Raw genomic sequence first — 18,781 nt, 5'->3', positions numbered from 1 at the left:
CCACGTGGAGAGAGGAAGTATGCTGGCGATGAGGATGGGTAGGCATAAATGGAAGTTCACAGATGTTTGCTGAGCTTGAGAGTGAAAATAACACTGGTTTTTGTTAACCATTTCCTATGTCCTGAGAATTGCCCTAAGCACTTTACACTAAGGAATCCCATATAATCCTCACAGTGGGAAGCAATCTCCCCACCACCCAAGAGGACACTGAGGTCATTTTACCACATCTCATCACCCCCTTCCCCACTACTCCAATCAAGTCATTCTCATCTCTCTCTCAGACTTTTGCAGAAGACCTTGAACTCATCTCTGTTTCTGCCATTGCCTCTCAGCAGGTTTCTTTGCAATCTTTTAAAAACACAAATCAGATAACATCAGGGCTCTGAGCAAACTTTCCAACAACTTCCCATTTCACTTGCAGGCTAGCCCAAGGCTCTTAGCGTGGCTTTTAAGATCCTACACAATTTTGCTGTTAACTTCTCTGTGACACCATTCCTTACCACTCTCTCCTGAACCCATCCCCCACCCCCCTGTTACTCTCCCTGCCAGGAACTCGGTTTCCCAGATATTGACAGCTTCACTTCCTCATTTCTTCAGGTCTCTGATCAAATGCATCTTATCAGCATACATATAAACATAACCAATGGATACAGGGGGAGGGGGAGAGCAGGTGAAGGCATTTGGAGGGGGCGGGAGGCTGGGGGGAGGTCAAGGAGGAAAAAGGAGACATATGTACTATTTGTAATGCTTTTAACAAACAAACAAAAAAATAGCAAACAAAAACAAAAAACCAACCAAAAAAAAAAAAAGCATTTTATCAGAAAAGCTGTCTTGGGTCAGCCTGTGGCAAGCACAGCCCTCTCTCCTCTCCACTCCTACATCCCCCCTCAGCAACCCTACTCTGTTTGTCAGGTATTTTCTGTCTCCTCAAACTAAAATCAAGGTCTCATGAGGACAGGAACTTTGTAGTGCTTTTTAGTCTAAGCCCAATGCACAGCACAAAGCCTGGCACCTGCTAGAGTCTCCATACATGATGTTGAATCCATGAACTCATTATGAATGAAATGGCTTACCAATGACCATACCCAATTTGTCTAACTCCGGAGTCCAGGGTTTAAAATACTTTAGTATTGAGGGGGAGGAGGAAGAAGATGACACTGTGGAAAGTTGGAGCCTAGAGGATGTGAGAATGAAGGTGCTGAAGATGAAACTAGGAAGACAGTGGGACAGATAATAAAGACTTCGGAAGTTTTGGAAAAGTATTGGTTTACAATTTTCATTGTGAGCATGAACAGAAGGCTTGCAGCATGGTGTTAAGAGCCTCTCTCAATGTTAATGGTGAAGGAGTGCTTGAGAAATGGAGAAAGGGCATTTATGTAGACTCTAATGACACTTCAAATCCCTTCTCATTTCCATTAGAGTTCTGCAGGACCCTGCAACCTAAAAGGGACCAAGTGGAGAACTCAGTAAATATATTTCCTCCTGGCACCTGGCACATTTCACATAGGACTTGGTAGACTTTTAGATGCTAAAGCTTCAGGTTATGGTTGGTTTTGTTTTCCAAGATCTTTTGTTAATCATTCTGCATGTAGTTGGTCATAATAATTATAACTAGTTTTTTGCCTGAATATATATATATGTTATCCCTGTTTGATGGTGGGGTCTCAGGTTTCTAAATCCATACTTCCTGATATTTCTTATAGCCAGGAATATAACTGAAGTTGGGTTCCTTGCAGTTTAATTCTATTGTAGGTTCTCTATATGATAGATTTTGTTCATCATTCTTGATACTTATTTTACAAAAAGTCCCTAAATGATTTTTCTCTGTTTTTACATTTTCAAGTTCTTAATATCTTCTCTGTGATACATTAAAGAGTATAAATCAACTTTAAAAAAATCTGTTTTACATATGAGCTGCCTGATTTATATTAGCAATCATTTTCTAGCTGGGTGGTTATGGTAGGTTTCATAATATGCTAAAACTTATATTTAAACACAAACTATCGACCAGTACTACATAAACAAGAACAAATAAATATTTTCTTCCATTATATTTGGATATAAGATTGGACTCAGAACTCTCTGAGTAATGCAAAATCAGGGTGGAAAAGGGCAGCTTCAAATTGGCTTAATCCGTCTGGAAAGCAATGAACAAACAACATCGTTCCTATCTCGCCTTCGTTTGGGCAGTAATCAAAGCATGCAAAGCTGTGGGTGTTGACTCTTCTAAAATCAGGAGAACTGTACCGTGTATGCCGGCAAAAGCAGTGCCCTGGCTTTTCTCCAAGCTGCGTTTCTGGAAGGTGGAGAACAGCCCCAGCAAGCCCCTGACTGAGCAGAAAACAGAAGCAGGCCTGCTTGTGTTTCAGAAGTCGTCTTTCAGGCAAGAAGGGCACCAAGGAGATATGCTCTTAGGCTCTCAGGCACATCCAAAGCCTCTGAAAAAAATATCATTTAAAGGACATCCAACAGACGTCTAGAGAAGAACCACAGAGAGGGGTCAGGAAGTTCAGAAACACCAACATGTATCTATGTTGATTCTCATGTTCCAGTCAAAATCGCCCAGACTTTGAAATTTATCGGACATCCTGGGAAAGCAACATATGCTATTTTACCGGAAGAAACAAGGGCTTGATTTGTGTATTGGGGGATTTTTTCCCCCTGGTAGTAAGACAATTGTGGGGCCTAGAATATAGCAGTGCTGTTGCTTACCCATACATTTGTGCAAATGAACAGAGATCCTTCTTCCTTAGGGACCCCTGCCCTCTCCTCTGCCTGGCATCCTGGCGCTGCTCTGGGCAGAGTGCTTTGGACCTGCTGCCACACTGGAATAGAGTGGGCCACAGTGCATTGCAGGTTTGGCAGGTTTGCTAGAATATAAAATGCTTGCGAGCCACTGAGTGGATCTGGTGATAAAGAAGTGTTTTCTCCCCTTTTCGTGCCACCTTGGCTTAGATTTAGATGCTGTTGACCTACTAAAGCCAGATATATGATAAATTGCTCCTTAGGGAATGCACAGATTAATTTCTAACATTTAACGCCAATACAACAAAATAATTTCCACTTGAGGCTGTGCTCCATCTTGTTGGTTTATACTTTATGTTTTGTTAATAATAAATATAATTACTGTATTTCTCTGTTGGACAAGTTTAGGTTGAATATGCAAAAGCAATTATTTTAATTTTGTATTTATATATAAAGATTAACATGGCTCACATTCAAACAAATTAAATGACTAAGAGAAATAAAACAAGAATCATGATGCCAGCAGAACAATCTATCAGTGTTCAGAGTAGGTTCCTATTCTAGGCTACCACATAACAGTTTTCTTCTTGGAGTGATCATCTGTTCCATAGTTTCTATGGTGATGTCTTGGTAAAATTTTGAGCTAAAAAGGAAAAATATCAGACCACTAACTTGAAAGTCCCCTGAGTCTGTGAGCAACACTATTTAGGTCCCTTTGCTTGCATCAGTTTGCTTTCTTCACCGTTAAGAGTTATATCCATTTTACTTAATACCATTGCTCTTTCCTTGTCCTTCATCGTCATATATGACTCCTGACTTTTACTGTGTGACTTACCTGAAATTATACATTATACATGTATGAATCTTTTTCAGAAACTTCATTTGATTTGTTCTACCATATCAATTCAGCTCAATGCAACAACTATCTCTTGACAGACTATGCACAGACCACCAGCCACTGTGTATGGGGGACACAAAGGTGAGTGAAATGTAGACCTTGTACTTAGTGAATATTCAATAGACAACAACTACAACAGTAACAGTAAGTGGCATTTACTCAACGTTCACCTTGTGTCAGGCACTCTGTGAATTTTCCCTTTTAACCCTCACTTTTGACAACCCTGTGACATAAGTATTCTTATCATGTTACCAATGAGAACACTGAGGCTTATAGAGAGTAAGTGGTCTTTTTAAGGTCAGAAAGCCAGTAGGTAGTAAATTTGATATTTTAAAATGACCCCACAAATCAATATTCTAACCTCTACAAAGAGTGGAGAATAAGAGACTTAAACATGAAAACAACTGGAACACAAAATATTGTCCCATTAATCAATGCTACAGTCCATTTTGAGTGCCACTCCTTCCACTTCCCTCTTGCATATATTATCCTGGTAAATGGTACTATGATCTATCTAGCAGCCAGCATCCACCTGTCTTTTCCTAGTCAATTTTTCTATCTTACCAGTGACAGCACTTAAATACTTATCTGCACAGACACTATGTTTTCTCGATGTAACAGCCTGTTCTTCTCTTGTAGCTGTGAGAGAATATTGATTTTTATCATGTTCCTGTTAATAATCTTTCAGTCACTCTTCTTAGGACAAAGCCCAAATTCCTTAGTCTGGCCTAAAGAGCCCTTCAAAATCGGCCTCATGTTTTTCTCTCTAGTTTTACTTCTGGAGCTTTGCAGGGGCACCCAATTATTCATCCAAAGGAGTTTTTGTCTTGCTCTGATTCTCCATTACCTAATTACAAGCCCTCTTACTTTCTTCATACCTACTTGCATGCTACTCCCTCTGGAACCTACTTCTTTGCCACAGTGACTTCTACTCATCTCTACCTTCTCCAGGCTGGGCTTCCCTGACACAGTCTCTACATGATTGGACTAAGTGGCACTCCTTTGGATTTCACATACAACCAGAAACCCACTGCCATAAAACTAACCCCCTCCATCTTTGTCTGTTTATGACCCTAGACAATGAGCTTCTTGCAGGCACGACTATCATTCATCACACGGGCACTCAATTAATGATTGCTTACTGAGAGAATGAAGAAACTATAATCCAGGATTTATTTATATCTGATTTTGGAATGCATTTCCTGTAATTCTCACTTGATATAAACATACTCATCCATAACCGGAGACATCATCCTCAGACTTACCGTTAGATATTGATAAAGCAGCCAGAAACACGTCAATGACTTTTAAAGGTTTTAACACTTCTAACAGTTCTCACTCCCCCATTCCTCGCTGCCCTTTGTAGAGGTTCTCTCTGTCTCTCGGAGTCTAACTGATAGAAAGTGGATTTTTTTAAAATATATTTTTTATTATTTTTCACAGAGAGGAAGGTAGAGGGATAGAGAGTTAGAAACATCAATGAGAGGGAAACATCAATCAACTGCCTCCTGCACACCCCTATTGAGGATGTGCTCACAATCAAGGTACATGCCCTTGACCGGAATCGAACCTGAGACTCTTCAGTCTGCAGGCCGATGCTCTATTCACTGAGCCAAACCGGTTAGGGCTAAACAGTGGATCTTAAGAAAAAAACAAACAAGCAAAAGCTCTTCCAGTTTTAAAATATGAATACATCTAATGATGTCTGCAATTGCTTGAGGGTATGGAAACAACGTCAGTGCCAAAATACATTCACCCACATATTCCATGTGATTTTAGATAAGATGCCCCTCAGGGCTAGAACTGTGTTCTTGGTCCATTCTGCTTATTTTAGAACTTGTAGACTTGCAGAGCATTCTTTTTCTCTAAAAACAACAATCATAAAAATAGTATGGTATTTTTTCTGACCTTATTCATAGCCTAAGGAAAGGAAGATTACAAAATGATGCCAATGGGAGATCATCAACTGAGACCCCACAAGGTCCTAACAATGCTTAGCAAGCGTGAAGAACCAAGTAAAAGAGAGATGTGTGCTATGAGTCTTAGTAAAAGACATTTGAGATTGCACTGAAAAGTGGGAATGCAAAAATATTAACACAATCCTATGTAATAAAGAAATAATATGCAAATTAGCCCTTACACCCTTACAAGATGGCCATCCCATATCATCACAAGATGGCTGCCACAAGATGGCTGCCTCCACGTCATCACAAGATGGCCAGCAGATGAGAGCAGTTGGGGGGGATCAGGCCTGTAGAAGAGGGCAGTTGGGGGCAACCAGGCCTGCAGAGGAGGGCATTTGGGGCAATTGGGCTGGCAGGGTATCAGTTAGAGGGTGATCAGGCTGGCAGGCAGAAATGGGTTAGAGGCAATCAGGCAGGTAGGCAGGTAAGTGGTTAGAAGCCAGTAGCCCCTAATTGTGAGAGGGATATCCAATTGCCGAGCTCCAAAATAGTCAGACATCCCCCAAGGGGTTCCAGATTGGAGAGAGTACAGGTTGGGCTGAGGGACACCCTGCTCCCCAGTACACAAATTTTGTGCACTGGGCCTCTATCTTTTGCTATAAAATATCACTCACCTCAGATGGGCAAATTCAAAATAGATCTGAGTACATTTTAAAAGGGTTTCCTCTACATAGGCAATTTATTCTATCAATAGGATTTTGGAGCACCTACTGTATGACCTTCAGCATGAAATCACAGAGGTGAGGGGAGTAAAGCATGGAATCACAGGGAAGAAATGATGGGGAGGCAGACAGATCGGCCTTTCAGTACCAATGTCACTTTCACGCATATTCCTGAACTACTCTAAGTCTGTGTTTCTTCATCTGTAAAACGCTGATAATACACTTCATAGGTTTGTTCTGGGGTATAAGCAAGATCGTGCATTCAAAGTGCTCAGCACAGGGCCTGCCACCTGCTGCCACCTGCTGCCACTAATTTAATAGGGTGGACCCCAAGTGCAATCAACCTCTGAGGAGAAGTGCATAGAGAAAAACTGTTAGGAGTGAAAGTGTGTCTGCAGTGTGCATGCATTTGCATAAATTATATCAGGCCCTCTAAGGATAGACATAGTCCTACTCTCAGCCTTTCTACCCCTGCTAATGGTAACCTCCGTAAGTGTAGGAACATTTTTAAATTTTTCCTTTGCATCATTCTTTGCTTTTTGCAAGTCGTCCCTGACTTATCTAGCAAATAACATATGGTAATGCCCACTGACAATCTTGAAATATATATTAAATAATATTTTATCTATGTTCTTTCCCTGGTTTGGTGATTGGCTTTTGGCCAGCAGACAGGAAGTTCACTGTTTTATTTATGCTCAATTACTCCTGAGTACAAACTAGAGCTAAACTAAGAAAAACAAAACAGCTCAACTTGGATCTAGTTTATTAGTTCCAAATTCAAAGTTTCCCAGATCATTATCCTCTTCATGTAGTTTGAGAGTAGGTACTCATTATGTACCAGACACCTTGTATTACCCAACTTGATTTCCATAAAAATCCACATCTGATAGATACTGGTTGTCTCTGGGTACAGAGGGAGTTGAGGCTCAGAGAAACTAAGACTCTTATCTGATTATGCAGCTAAGTAAGTGGCAGCATTAAGATTTAAATCTAGAACAGCCTGATGCCTTCTCCCACAGCATGGAGTCCCTTGTTCCAGCTGTGGGTCAGAGGCGTGAAGAAAGATATGGGCAAAAGGCCAATCTGCTGGGATTGTAGAGAGCAGAGGGTCTTGGTTCCTCTCTTAAGCATGCATCTTTCCTTGTGACATTGTAATTTTCTGATGAGGCTATCTATCTCACCACAACTCTTTCCAACATCTGCCTTATCCTGTTAGAGGACAAGATCATAGGCAGCAACCATTATTTTAATTAGAATCCTGCTCCCTGAGTTCATATGTCAGTGCTCATGCAGGAATGTGAAATGCCTTCTACATGACTAAAACTCTGTAGCCAGGACTTTTCAGTGAATGGATATAATTTTATTAGATAAGATATTCAAATAAGTCATGAAAAAAATTTTTTTTTTTTTTTTTTTTAGATAACTGCTTCCAGGATGAAATTCTCCAAATGTCTCAGTCAAAAACACATTTGCTCTGGGTGAAAAAGGTGAAGGGATTAAGCAAAGAAAAACAAAAACCAAAACTCATAAACACAGACAATGGTGATTACTAGAGGGAAGAGGGGTTTTGGAGGAGGTTGAAGAGGGTAAAGGGGGGGAAAATGGTGATAGAAGGAGACTTGACGTGGTGAATATACAGTATGATATATCATAGAATTGTACACATGAAACATATATAAGTTTATTAACCAATGTCATCCCTATAAATTAAATATGAAAAACAGTTAAATAAATACTTATTTTAAAAGCACATTTGTACCCTGGCTGGTGTGACTTAGTTGATTGGTGTGTTGTCCTGTACACCAAAAGGTTTTGGTTTAGATTCCCGGTCAGGGCATATGCTTAGGTTGCAGTTTAGATGCGTAGTTGGGACGTGTGCAGAAGGCAACTGGTCAATGTTTCTCTGTTCTTACATCGATGTTTCTCTCTATAAAAATCAATAAAAACATTAAAGGAAAAAACATTTGCTGTTAGAATTAAAAGCAACAGAAAAAGTTCATTTGTTCATAGCTTCTCTAAAATTTATATCCTCACTACTCACCAAATTCTGTTAATCATTTTTTTAATCCAGCAATTTCATTCTTCAAATAAAAATTTTTAAGCCACCTCTAACAGAATAATAGATGCACATCTCTTGCCTTATTCAAAATAAAATTACTGGTGCCAAGGAGAACATTTTGCTTCTAGTCAGAATGGAAAGAAACTTTTTGAAGGGCGTGGTAAATTTGATTTCTTATGTACATTTGTGATTATCATCAGTTTAACTCTGTTCAATACCAAATGGCAATTGAAGCCTGAAAGTCTGCCAGAAAAGTACATTCAATTACCAGTTTCTTAGGAGACCTTGAACAGCTTGACTCATTCAATATCCTTCTGGTTGTCTGATAGTGAAGCATTATAGTCTACTCTTGTTGAAGGTGAACTCATCATTTCTTTCAACTAATGTGCTTCATAATTGCTCAACTCAGGGAAGAAAATTCAATTTTTTAAAAATTAGGAGCTAGTGTGAACTGCAATTCCAGTGGCATTTGGACTAAGTCTCACCTTTAGGCAAAAACACATTAAGTTTACTCTTCGCTTTTTGCAAGTCTTCCCTGATCACAACCCCTCTCCCCAAGAGAGATGTGCTAATCCTATGGAGTAGATGTTATTCATTCCATTTTATAAATGATGAAACCAAAACTCAAGAAGTGTAAATATTATGCCCTAAATCATGCAACTATTAAGTGGCAGAGGCAGGGGTCAAAGCACCTCACCAATCTTTTCACCTACAGCATAGTCCCTTATTTTTATCCCCTTAAAGGTTTTCTCTTGATATTTCAATTCTGACTACTTTCACAGCACCAGTAGTGAGAGGATAGAATTTTTTTTTTTTTTTGGCGGGGGCAGGGAGACCCAATAACATGTAAGCCACAATCTTTACCCACCCTCCTTTTATTTTCCCAAAATTACTTTACAGTTGATAATCCATCCTCTGTGTGTATAAGGCTTTCTGGGCAAGTCCATTGCTGGACATGAATACCAACTCTAAGAATCCAAGGTCAAAACAGTTAGCATTCTGAAGGTTCAAGCAAACTTATCTCTTTCTCCAAATAAAAGAAAGTGGCCCTTGAATTCAACTGGTTGCTGATAATCATTGCCTTTGAATAGTGGCTGCTCCTCATTCTATTTCTCAAAATCATGTGCACAAAATCCAATGTAAGGGCAATTAAATCAGCATTGTTTTAATAACCAGGTTGGGAGACACAAAGCTTCAAAATATAGATTTCAGAGGCTACAAACATGTTTTAGAATGCTCTGCTCTGCTCAGTCTCTGGAATGAGATTTCACAAAAACAAGTTTCATAGAAATAGCCCTCTTAAAGCACTCAAGCAAGAAAATACAGAGGATAAGAAAGTAACCAGGTCTCACATAGTTTCGGATACAGAAGTATGCTGTTAAGTGAACAGTGTAATCTCTTGATAGTCTGGTGGTTTTTTTTGTTTGTTTGTTTTGTTTTGTTTTTTGTTTGTTTGTTTTGTTTTGTTGCATATAGAGAGGGTTTCAGCAGTGGTCAAACAGTTGTACTAGATCAAATGCACCAAAGGAAACATTTTCCATAGATTCCCACTGGTCTGTGACAAAATCCTGCTCCACCCAAATAAGATTAAGAAGTGAAAGCACGGGCTTTTCCGCCATGCTGCCGGCGTGAGTGGGACAGCCCATGCTAGCATGGAGATGGCTCTTTTGTTTATTGCATCGGACTCGGCTCCCTGGTGGTCCTTGGGGATCACGAATTTGTCTGGTATCCCCAGCCAGGACCATGAGGGACCCCAGTCCGGAGAGCCTGACTGGCCGCGGTAGGTGTGTGTTTGTCTTTGTTTTTGTGTGAGCGCTCTGGAGGGACTGCCCCTCCATGGGGGCTCTCACCTGGGTGTTTGCCGGCTGCTGCATCAGCCAAGGTTTGAGCCCGGATTCGAATCTGTAATAAATTCTAGCATGCTTAATCAAAAAAAAAGAAAAAAAAAAAAAAAAGAAGTGAAAGCACGGAGTGCCTGTTCTTATGTGGTTCAGTGTAAGGCTGCAACTGCTCTTTTTGGGAAAGGCTGCCATTTGCAGTGAGATGATAACCTATAATATCCTTAACATTTTTTATGCTAAAATACCTCCTTTTTGAAATGATGAAGATAGTAGGCTGCTGGGTTTTTTTTAATTTTTATTTTATGTTCTTTCTTAACTATATTATGAGTTGGCCATTGTTAGGGGTTGAATTTAACTTGCCAAAAAATGTTGAAGTCCTAATCCCAATTTCTGTGAATGTGACTTTATTTGGAAATAATGTTTTTTCAGGGGATCTAGTTAAGGTAAGTGCATTTGGGTGTGTCCTGGTCCAACATGACTGTTTCTTTATAAAAGGAGAAAATTTGGACAGAGGGAAATTTGAACAAAGGGAATATGGGGTAGACATCGGAAAAATGCCATCTACAAACGAAGGATGCCAAAGAATGAGAGCAAACCACCAGAAGCTAGGAGAGAAGTATGAGACATTCTCTCCCATGGGCCTCAGAAAAAATGAAGTGTCTACACCTTTACCTCAGACTTCTAGCCTCCAGAATTGTGAGACAATAAATCTCTGTTGGTTAAGCTTTCTAGTTTGTGGTTATTTGTAGTGTCATCCCTAGGAAACTAACAGGGCCAACCTTAGTCAATCCCCTGTTGTTGTTTTTTTAAAATTTTTAATTTTGTTTTGCTTTCTGAAATTTTACAGGTTCTTAAAATCCAAAGCCTAGGAACCATTAAACTGAACTATTTTAAGATTCCATCCAACCCTGAAATTTTATTTTACTCTGTGGAACCTCTTTCTCAAGTTTTCTGATCAGTCATCAGGGTGCCTGCAGGTTAGAGACTTCCCAATTCTCTTTAAATTGACAGAATATAATCAGGAGTAACAGTTAGGTGTTTTAGAGCCAAACATGAGAATCCATCTAGCTCCCTGCATGGCTGGAAACCCTAAACATTGATGCTGAATTTTCTCCCCTGCGGTTGAATAGAAGTAAAACTCCAGGCATTCTTGATATAGAATATCAGGATCAAACATGTCTCTGCCCATGGACTTGAGGAGGGTGCATGTTTCTCAGAAGGTTAGAAATAGGGGCCCAAAGTCTGTGGAACATCTCTTCCTTTTTTTTAATTGGCTCATCAAACAACCCTTACCCTTGTTGGTCCTGGGAACTCTTCCTTCTTTTCCTTTTCCTCTTTAGCAAGTTACACAAGAGGAGATTAAGGACAGTAAGGGATGCTTTATCAGATTGTACTTGGATCCACTGGTAAGTGCCACATATCCCTTGCTGATTTGGGTTTGAAAGAAATATAACTCGGCATTCACCCACTCATTTGTTCATTTATACATTTACTCAATAAATAGTAAAGAAAGAGGAGACCCAGGGATATCATTCCCTGTTTTGTATTAGGTTTTCACAAATTAACTATAATTATAATAACAAGAAACACTTCATTATTTTATGGATGAGAACATTTGGACTCAAATAATTGAACTTTTCCGTAGTCCCAATAGCTTGACCTCAGTCCTCTATACTCTGCTCTCTTCACTATATCAATTGCCCATAAAACCCACCTAACTGATACAAACCACGATAGGTATCATAAGATATGCCCTTCATTCAGGAGCACTTTTCTCCCAGCCCCTCCTGGCTTCCAGCTGAAGTGCCTCACTTCACAAAAACCTGGTTAAAAACTAACTTGCTCCAGGAAGACTTTCAGACTTCCTGGTTTCCATCTTTACTCAGCCAACCCTTCAGCACTTGGGTTTTAAATTATGCAGCTTCTGTTGACTTGTTTTGCATTTATTGAAATACTGTCCTGTTTTTTTTTTTTTTTAAATTTCTTTATTGATTCTTGTTTTTGATAGCAGTGTGTTTCTGTATTTGGTTGTTACCTTCCTGAAAGATCATCAGCTCCTCAAAGGAAAATACTGCCTCTCCTAGCCTAGTGCTACCCTGCTGCTAAGGAGTGGTATAATCTTGATTCTATCAGTTAGTCTAGTAATTAGACTCTAGTTGAACCTCCATGTCCTCATTGATCTGAAAAGAGGGTGGTAGTAAGATGCTGTCCACAGACATTTCTTACCCTGATGCTTATACTTAGTGTCTTCAAAGCATCCAGCCCTGGGCTCTTGAAAGTGCCCAGTAGAGGTCTGTGGTCAGGCTTACTCAGGTGAGGAATATTCTGGTTTTATCAAAGCAGACTCTCTCTCATCTCCACCCACATCCCTGCTGGGCAGCCTAGGCCAACACTGCTGAGTATAGACTCAGACAACCCACACTGCCACCCATCTTGGTCCTCCTATTTCTCTCTTTTTCCTTTTCACTGACATACAGCTATAAGTACAATTCCAGAGCAAGATGGTAGAGTTTTCTCCACATCTTTCTCATCTTTATAGACACCATTCCTTCTTTCTAAAATGCTTTCACACTTCCTGCCCCCTTGGTCAATTCCTACTCCTCTAGCACTTGTTCTTTCTTCATATCCCAAGGGAAGCCTTTCATGGCCACCAGAGTCTGTGAAATGGCTGTGACTTGTTCAAACACTTGCCCTCTACAGCATCATGCTCAAAGAACGAGTACAGTGGTGTGGTTTTGAGCCTAGTGTCTTGGTTTTGACTTGGTCACTTACTAGCTATGTGCCTTGGACAATTACTTCTCTATGCCTTACTTTTCTCATCTGTCAAATGAGGATAACAATAGTTCTTATCTCCTTGAGTGTGTTTGAGGATTATATGAGTTAATGAGTGAAAACTCATAGAATAGTGAACATACTATATAATTAACACTATAGAATAATATAGTTCCATTTCCCATATAGAATTTCAAATAAGTAGAGAACTATTTTATTATAACATTGCTATAAATGTTTAAAGTCTTCCTTTCTTTCTGTTTCTTAATTATCTCTCCATCTCATCATTCTCTCTTTCCTTGAATTATCAGATGTAATTATCAGATACTTGAAGACTGCTTCAAAAATTGGACCGTAAACTGAATAAAAAGACGTGGTTGGATTTGCTTTTAAAAAATAATACATGTGAAAATGCTCAAGGAAGAATATGGTCTAGTAAGGGCATGTGGATTCAATTAAAAAATATTTACTGTACACCTGCTCTGTACCTAGCATGTGACAGTGAATACCGGGAATACAGTCTTTGCCTTCACATTGTTTACTGGTTAGTGGATGACACAGACAATTATACCCACAATTGGGATGCGATTTGATTCATTGTGATAAAGGGGGGCAAGTAGATGTTATGGTAACCCATCGTGCATGTAAATAGTTAAAGTAGGAGAAGGTTTCCTGAAGAAAATGGCACCCATGCTGAGTTTCAAAGGTTGAATGGAAAATGATCAGCCTTGAAAGAGAAGAGTCTCGCAGGCTGAAAGATAATCACATGAGAGAAGGCAGAAGCCCGGAGCACTGCTGTGCTTTTGAGCCAGTGCAAGAAGTTCTGAGGGGTGGAGGAGTAGAAGGAAATAAGCACAGGCCAGATTATAAAGAACTTTATGATTCTACTTGGATGTTACCCTATAGACAATGAGGAGTGTAAGAGTTTTAGGCAGGAAATTAACAGGGCCAAAGTGATACTATAAACTTGAATAAAGGATACGCTGCAGGAACAAAAATCAGTTTATAGGGTTATTGCTGTAAGCCCCCGTGAAAAATTTCTAAGGGTCTCAACTAAGGGATACAGATGAAAGACTGTAGAGAAAAAGCAAAGTTGAAAAAATAACCTAAAAGAGAAAATATATACAGTTCACACCAATTGTTTTGGGAGTGTAATAATACACTGTTCTGTGATTTTTTTTTAACATTTCAACAAACTTTCTAGATGTAGTGACTAATGGTAGGAATTTTGAGCACATCTGAAGTGGTCTTTGATTATAAGGACTTTGTGGCAACCACATCTCCCATGGAGCTGTAGCCTTGGGTTGCAAAAATAACCTAAAGCTACCAATTTTCTCCCTAATTTTCTTTAGCATGTTTCTTTAGATACAAAACCCATTTAGGATTACCTTTAATTTTATTTCTTATCTTACAGACCTCTAGCCCTATTTCTCTGCTGGGTCACTGCCAAAACCCAAGCTCCTATCATGGCTAATAAGTATTTCCTTATTTGTGGGTGGGCAGGCTGCTGGCACTGAGTGGGGGAGAGGATGTCCCTACTATATGTACAACATGCTGGACCTTGAAGGATGACTTCTTTGTATTATCCTAACTGTCAGCCTCTTTTATTGTGCAGGAGCCAATGACTGAGTGTTCACAGCTTTAACTGAGTGATGGAAAATGTAAATTGAACCACCAGAGGCTACTTAAAAGTGCTTTCATATCCTTTTTATGGACAATTTTATATTGCAATTGTGTGTAAGAGATGAATTGAAGGAGGAAAGAGACTGAACACAATGTGTTAACCATTTCTTTTAAAATCCTGTTTCTTTCTGTCCAAGGAGAGACATGAAATGTAAGTGGCTCAGTGCATACATTAATATGGGAATTGCCTTTCAGCTCTGTGTTTCTATTTTAAGGCAACTAAGGAGTGAGAAATGCAAGCAAATCCTTCAGAAGACCACTGCCATGTGGAACTCTATGCACTCCATGAAGAATGTCAGGCTTGTACTAGGAAGTAATAATAATTACATAACCAAATTTATCTTGGATAAACTTCCCCAATCTCAAGTGACAAAGTGTGGTGATTTGGACTTGATTGTTTTGACATTTGACTATTTATCACAAGTATACATGTTGGGCCAGTGGGAGGAAACAGGAATACATAGACACACTATAAAATTGTACACCAGGAATTATAATTTTGTGAATCTTGAATGGATTCTTCTTGGGAGAAAAGAGTGACTTATGGGATAACAATAGTACTCAAACCTGTGGGAAGAGTTTTACACATCTTTTCTGGTATATCCTCAATGATCTTACCCTGAGCTTAGAAGCTACAGCTGAAACTCAGGACTCTGGCAGATGCTGCTTTCTGGAGAAGACTGCATTTGGAGTGTGGTGGCCCTTTGTCATGTTATTCAAATACCCATAGATCTGAATGGATTTTAAATCCCGAAAGTCTTAGGATAATAGTCATTTCAGTATTGCTATCAGATGAAGTTATCTCATTGAGAGCAGGAACTGTGAAATGTGTTGGTTTCAACCAAGAGTTTCTTTGAGCATGTCTAGGTATTTTGTTGGGGGGGGGGGGAAAGACAAATTATTTCAAATGTCATTATGAAATTGAGTCAGTAAATTGTGTATTCATGTTTTGCCAGCTCTTAAGTTGGATATTTACATTCATTTATCAACTTTTCTGACTCCTATTATGTGCCTGGCACTGTCATCACAGAGATGGGCAACAGGCAGTTTTTACCATAAAATAACTTATTATGTAGGAAGTATGTGTGTATATCTATTCAATCTAGGAGAACCTAAGAAAGTGTTCACTTCAAAAGGAAAATCTTTTTTTAAAAATTGTGAAGACAATGTGTATCTACCATATACAGAATGTAACATTTAGGAAATGGGACACTATTCAATCTACTGTTGACTCTTTCCAAAGCTAATTTTGAATCTAAGACTGGACTGAAAGGGATTTAGCCACAAAAGATATGGGGGAGTAAAGAGAAAAACAAATATATGGAACTTTGAAAAGGTGAAACCTAAATCAAGGCACAGAGCTGAGATCTGAGGAGAGAACGGAGACCCACACAGACTCTCTATGCCTTCACTTCCCTTACATGAAATGTTAAGTAAAGTAAGATGGTGTAAGAAATATCAGCTATCATCAATAGTAAATCTAAAGACTCATCAAGTAAAATGCTCTCCATTTAAGAAAAAGTACTTTCATAGAATAAAATTCTATAACATACATAAGTGAAACACCACAAAAAAGACCAAGTGAGAAAAGGAAAAAAAGAGGCCCATAAATCAAACTTTCTAAATAATAATAATAATAATATAACAACAACCCAAATAAAGAGAACAAGACAAACAAATTAGCTCAGCATAATTTGCATCACTGAAAGGAGAATAAGCTTCCAGGGCCCTTACTTAGCTGCCCAATACAGCAGTATACTGAGGGCAGTGCTCAATCATTCCCTGTGATTCACTAAGCTTTTTTGAGAACCTTCCATGTGCCTGGTGCTGAGCCGCATACAATGGGCAGTACAAAACTGAACGACACCATCTGAATCCTGAAGACATAACCAAAACAAAGCTAAGTCCAGTGGGAAAGCAAATAAGTACACAGCTATAATGGTAAAGTTAAGCCTGTGGGTAATTGTTAGAATCAAAGGAAGAGGGCCAAGAAATCTAGAAGACTTGGAAAGAAAAGAAAAAGCAGTCTTATTATTATTACTAGAGTCCTGGTTCATGCACTAGGGAGAAGCCCTCAGCCGGCCTGTCCAAGAGCCCTCGGGGGATGTCCAATGACAGCTTAGGGTGGGGGAGTGGGCCTAAACCTGAAGTCGGACATCCTTAGTGCTGATGCAGGGTTGGGAGAGGTTTCTGCTGCCGCTGCACTTGCCAGCCATGAGCCCTACCTCTGGCTGAGTGGAGCTCCCCTTTGTGGGAGCGCACTGACCACTAGGGGGCAGCTCCTGCATTGAGTGAGATCAGGCTAAGACCAGCTCTCTGACATTGCTGGGGGATCCTGGATTGTGAGAGGGGGTAGGCCAGGCCAAGGGGCCATACTGGTGCATGATTGGGGTCAGGGAGGGATGTCAAAGGTTTGCCAGCCAGGGAGGGGTTGTGGGAGGGCTCCAGGGCATGTCTAACCTGCTTGCTCAGTTTCAATTGGCCAGACCCCAGCAGCAAGCTAACCTACTGCCCCCTGGTGGTCAGTGCACATCATAGTGAGCAGTTGAGTGGACTTAGCATATCATTAGCATATTATGTTTTAATGGTTGAATGGATGACCGGATGACCAGACACTTAGCATATTAGGCTTTTATTATATAAGATTAATTGTTTGATGTTCAGTAAATACTTCACAGAAGAGGATGAAAACCAATGATGAGTCCAGAAAGAGAGGGGAGGAAAACAACAATAATGGCGTACATAAAGAACCTGGGGATTATGCAGGAAATGGTAGAAAATTCTGTGTAGTTTTTTTGTGGGGGATGAGCAGAACTGACTTGTGGACTGCAGACCTTATTTACCATATAAAAGGATTTGGCACTTAAATTTATTGGCAAGAGACAGTTAATCATAGGGTGGCATAGAGTTTAAAAAAAGAGAAATACTTGTAATATCTGCAGTGGGTGAATTGTGGCCTCCACAATATATATGACCATGTCCTAATTCCTGAAACCTATGAATTACCTTATTTGGGAAAAAGTGTTGTTGTTGTTTTATTTTATCTTTTTTTCTTTCAGATGTCATTAAGTTAAGGATTTCGAGATGAGAAAAGTATGCTGAATTATACAGGTAGGTTTAAATCCAATGAAAATATCCCTCCTAGAGAAAGGTAGAGGGATATTTAAGATAGACACAGAAGGTAAGGTGATGGGACAGACAGGGATTAGAGTGATGTGGCTACAAGCTTAGGAACCCCAAAGAATGCCAACAGCTACCAGAAGCTGGAACAGGATTCTCTCTTAGAACCTTCAGAGGAGGGCTGGCACCTTCATTTCAGACTTCAAACCTCCAGATGTTTTACAAACTATCTGGATGTCCATTAGCCCAGTCAAGTTGATCAGAACTGGGAGAGAATAATTTTCTGTAGCTTGAAATCACCAAGACTGTGATCATTTGTTATAGAAGCTGTGGGAAACAATACAACACTTCAAAATTAATCATTACAAATAAATAGCAATGACTGGCATAAAGTATGAAGTCTTTTAATTTACAAATCCCTTTTGTACACATCATCTTATCTTGTTTTCCTGGTAAAACAGTAAGATAGTACTATTATTTTCCTCATTTTAATGTTGAACCTGACATTCAAATAAACGAAATCACTCTCTTAAGGTGTTAACTTCTATTCCAACTCTGTTTTTACTGCTAACCTGTGTTGTTTTAGAAACGAATCACAGACACCACTCCTGTCCATCCACACAGAGCTGATAGCCTGAGGGCATGTAGGTAACTAAAGGACAGAGGAGGATGAAAAGAAGGAATCCAAAAGGAACCAAGATTAGGAAATTCTAAATGAGGATAAAACACAGTAGGGTGACCCTCTTCATATTTTCTTGGGTTTCAGCAACTGACTATAATATCAACTCAAATTTTTAAATTCCTTGTGTCTCTGTAACCTATTCTATCAAAAGGGTATCATAATCCCTAATTGGACTGTTTTAAATATTAGATGAATTATGTATTTAAAACACAACAGCTTTGAAAGCTGTAAGGACACTGCTTACATGTCAGGTGTAATTATGAGAGTGAAAGCAGACTGGTTAAATGAAGACCTAATCACACATTAGTATCAGCTGGGGAACTTTTAAGGTGTGCAGAGACCTGGATTCATCTCC

This window comes from Pipistrellus kuhlii, unplaced genomic scaffold (assembly GCF_014108245.1).
Source record: "Pipistrellus kuhlii isolate mPipKuh1 unplaced genomic scaffold, mPipKuh1.p scaffold_m20_p_2, whole genome shotgun sequence".
NCBI lineage: Eukaryota > Metazoa > Chordata > Mammalia > Chiroptera > Vespertilionidae > Pipistrellus > Pipistrellus kuhlii.
This window is presented reverse-complemented; position numbering follows the sequence as displayed.